Source organism: Cyprinus carpio, chromosome A4 (assembly GCF_018340385.1).
Source record: "Cyprinus carpio isolate SPL01 chromosome A4, ASM1834038v1, whole genome shotgun sequence".
Taxonomy (NCBI): Eukaryota; Metazoa; Chordata; class Actinopteri; order Cypriniformes; family Cyprinidae; genus Cyprinus; species Cyprinus carpio.
In genome coordinates, this window is record NC_056575.1 from 36,191,811 (window position 1) to 36,196,370 (window position 4,560).

Here is a 4,560-nt window from a genome sequence, read left to right on the forward strand (position 1 = left end):
TGTTTCAGAGACAAATGTTCTGAATACTGACCCAGGGGTTTGGGAAGGTATTCTGTTAGACAGCGTAAAACCACCATTTTGGCTGAGAGATTATGAGCAAAGATTGTAAGCAAAGTAAAAGCATACAGTGGGTTGGATTACTGAATAAATTGTACATAAATATTAAAATATTACATAAATTGAAGATGGAGACTGAATATAGTCATTGCTATGCTGTAATTGTGTTAGATCCCTGAATTTAGAAGTAAAGGTTCTTGAGAGTAAGAATATAAGGGATGTAGTTACAGTTCTCTAATTACTTTAAAGGAACTTTGTTATAAGGTGGAATGTATGTATGTTATTATTGAAGTTATTAAATGTTTTGAGTAATGGGTACTAAGTGAAATTGGTACGGAATGGTTGAGATGTGGTGTCCTGTTATTCAATGTTATGCTTACTAAGGCCACAAGAGGTAGATAATACGAGTGGGGGAGAGAGGAAAAAGGGAGAAATGAAGTAGAGTGTGGAGACTGTTAAGTGTAAAGAACTGTTATTAAATGAGTTATGTGACCCATTCAACTGCTGTGGCCTGGCTTCATATATAGCTACCTGAAACAACAAAAAAACCAATATCTAAATTTTGTATTTGAATGGTGTATATAGTTTCTACTAAGATAACTTGCTATGTGAATGTTTTTAATGGAATTATATACTTACATTATACAACATACAGTACATAGGGATTAGTAGCAGGTGACATTACTATATTTAAGTCTCAACCTGAAAGAAGCTCATCAGCATCTTCATACCCAGAATGCTGTTCTTCAGAGAGGACACTTCCTGTTATGGAGTAGAACCATCAGACAGATGTCCACAATCCACAAATCTGCAATACCCCCACTTCCATTGGATCCTCCAACACGAATACTATAATTCAAAATAATACTCAAAGTCCCACACATAAATCAGTGTGTGATTTATTCAGTGATCCCTCTGTATAAAGTAGTTGTCCTGTTTGACAACTACAAATCCAATGAGCCAGTTCTCACCCCTCTCAGTGAAGGGGCTGATGTCTGTTAGTGGTTCTCGTAACGCAGATCTCGCGTAAGCCTCAGTCTTGTGTCTCCTCTTGGAAAAACGTGATGTGAACAGACAAATGCTGTCAGTTCGCATGACTGATCACACTGAATGAACTGCAATATGACCAGTCTCCTGGATCTCTCCCTACCTCTCCTCATCCCTCTGTTCTGCTGAATCCAGAGTATAAGCAGTGGCACTAAGAGCAGTAAAGAGACAACTCCCCAGAGAGCAATCACAAAGCACTGGGGCCAGCTGCTGGAGAGTTTGGGAGAGGGCAATCGGTGAAGCACTGGAGGAGAAAACTGGAGGAGAAGCTGATGTTGTTGTGGCAGGAGTGAGTGGACGCTGACAAAATCCTGTAAAAAATCTAGTCAAAAGAAACAGACACAGAAAGCACGTTCCATAGCTATAGATGTTCTGAATATACCAATATTACACACTTTAAAATGGTCTAAAAAATAAAATATTATTCACTCAGTATTTGCTTGACCTGCACGGGTGGAGTCAAAGCGTGCTCTTTGTAGGAGCAGTCAAAGTGTGGTTTTCCAGGGGAGAGAGGACAGTCCACGGGTGAATCTCATTCCCTCTGCGCTCGACTCTGTTCATCCACTGGCACCACCTTCCACCAGCACCAGGCTGATTCCCATCAGCCCTCAGTGCTGCTCCACAGCCCAGCTGCCTGCAGACCACCCTGAGCATCGCTGATGTCCACTTTGAAATCATCACAGACCAGGAGCCCCACTGGCGTTATGATGCACCTCCAGCCTCCCAGAGCACCGACTACCTCCACTCAGTCTGAGAGGAGAGATGCACTAAAACACACAAAAGGTAAGATCGTTAATTACCAGCAGAGTACTGTCAGAACAGCAAGCGTTTGCACAGAAGTATCATGTGTTATATCTTGCTATATTCCAAGATGAAATCCTGCTACAGTTTCTCTTGTTAAAACACCATTATCTTACATCCCTGTTGAAAAAAACAGCATATGCTAGTAAGCATGTTTTGAAGCATGGTAGCTGGTTTAAGCCTTAGCAACTAGTTCATGCTCATAACCATCTTATAACCAGCTCATGTACAACTAAGGACCAGCTCAAACCAGCTGCCATGCTTCAAAACATACCTAACCAGCATGTGCTGGTTTTTCAACAGGGGTTGCATTCAACATTCATAATTTTCATGGTTGTTTCTGTTAAATGAACTTACCTGAACACTGTCTCTGATGGGGAGATGTGGAGCATGTCAGAGAGCTTCGAGGAGACTCATAACTCTCCTGTTCTTTAACAACAATTAAATTATTATTAAATGTATTCCACACATCTTCTCAAAGCACTAATAATAAAAGATAACTCTTGTATTGTTTACTGATGGAAAAAGTATCTGTTTTACCTGAGCAGATGATTTTGGCCACTTCATTGTCACCACAGTTATTCTGTCCCCAAAGTGAAGATGGACACTGCCATAAATTTGAATCATGTGGTCGACATGTAACTTTATCCAGCCAGTTAGGAGCTGATTTCAGTCTCGATGTAGAATCAGACAAAACACCAGATCTTCCACCGTTCAGCTCTTGACATATCAGACTCACTGTGGTCTCTGTCCATCTGGTTGTAACACACATTACCCCAGGATCCATTGTAGAAAACCTCCACATTCCCTTCACAGCCCTCAGTTAACCTGATCTCTTTAAACTCTACAAAAAAAAATTTAAATCACGAATTTGAAAAATTTGAACATTATGAACACATGAATTTTGAAATGTGTAAAACCTTATACTTAATTTCAGCGTAAAAAGTTTAGCAGCATGTTTACCTGAGCACATGACTCCTACATCCTCCTTGTGATTACAGTCATGTTTTCCCCAGCCTGGAGAAGAGCAGCTCCACAGGGACATCTCTCCACCTCACCTCCACCTCATCCAGCCATATGGGTCCAGAACAGGACCAAACCAGGCTGGACCTGCTGGTTACTGAGGCCACTCCACACTGCAGCTGTCTGCACACCACATGGCATCTTTAATATCCCAGGAGTCATCACACTGTCCCCATGAGCGCTGTGGAAACCTCCAGCCTCCCTGCACAGCTCCCCCAGAACCCACCAGCCTGATGGACCCACGACCTGATATTCAGAGAAAAAAACACATTGTTCATCACAACACTGAGAGAATCTGCCAGATGTTGTTTCTACCAAGCAGGTGATGACAGCTGTTTGTGAGCTGCAGTTGAGAGTTTGTGGAGAACGCAGTTCCCCAGATGAGCTTCACCCCAGAGCACTGGAAGCCCGTCACCACTCATGATGTGTTCAGACTGGATGAAAGGAGCCATAGAAGTTCAGCACAGAGCCACAGCCCAGCTGTCTGCAGACAACAGAGGATTCATGAGACTCCAGGAGTCCAGCAGAACTCTCCTCCAGACCTATGGATGAAAACTTCCAGCCCCACACTGTCTCTCCAGACAACCGCACTCAGACCATCACGAAGAGCCAGAGAGGAACCTGAATTGTGTTAGAATGCAATGACATAGTGTTTATAAAAATAATTTTCAGTACATAATGCGTCTCAAAGTCAAAAAGTTTACCAGAGCCGATGACTCCAACATCTCGCCCGCAGAGAACATTCAGCTCTCCGAAGCTCGCGCCGGATCCATGAAGAGATGGAACATTCTGAGAGTTTTGTTTCATCTCAGCCAGCAATAAACACACCTCAGCCCCGGTTACATGACTTCCCTCTCCAAACCCCATCCCGCTGATCCCCCACAACAGACACAGGGCCATCCCCAAACACTGCAGCTGTCACCATGAGACACTGGCCGCTCTCCAGCATTCCTAGCATTGCATCACACGATCATGCCCCATTCCCTTTGAGGTAACTGAAGATGCCATCGTCCAGAACCAGTAGTCGGAGCTTTATCTGCATCAAGTCCTGAGATCAAAGTAACCTGAGCGAAGTAAAGAGGAGTTCAGAAAACGAATGCATAAAACATTCTTAAACTAAGCTGTCATTGGATTGATCACATTATAACTCTAACCTAAGACATGACCTAGTTCAAAAACAAATGAAGAGATGCTGAATATTTATACTTAACCAGAACAGATCAGTCCCACAATGTTGTCAAAGGTGCAGTTGTGTTTGAGAGATGATACTGAACAGAATGATACATGAGACTCATTTCCTCTGCACTGAATCTCTTGTGTCAACATCTGAGTGTCTCCCTTTGCCCAAAAGCAGCTGCTCCCAGCACCTGTACAGGAGCCCCACAGTCCAGCTCTCTACACAACACCTCTGCATCCTGCTGGTCGAAAGCAGTCACACACTGACATCCACGTCTGATCTTGAAGTATCTCTAACCTCCCAGAGCAAAGATTGACCCATCAGCAAGTCTGGAGCGTTTGACCTGTTAAGCATAAAGTGAGCAATAGGTGACAGGTTTGATGTGGCAAGTTTTACATCAGTTACATTTTCTACTTATATATAAATTGTTTTAAATATTTACTCAGTACATAATG

General features: G+C 42.9%; 1 pseudogene; it reads right to left on the minus strand.

Moving 5' to 3' along the window:
* Positions 1–1,563: 1,563 nt before the first annotated feature.
* LOC109075698 overlaps positions 1,564–4,560 on the minus strand; it is an 84,378-nt pseudogene continuing 81,381 nt past the window's right edge.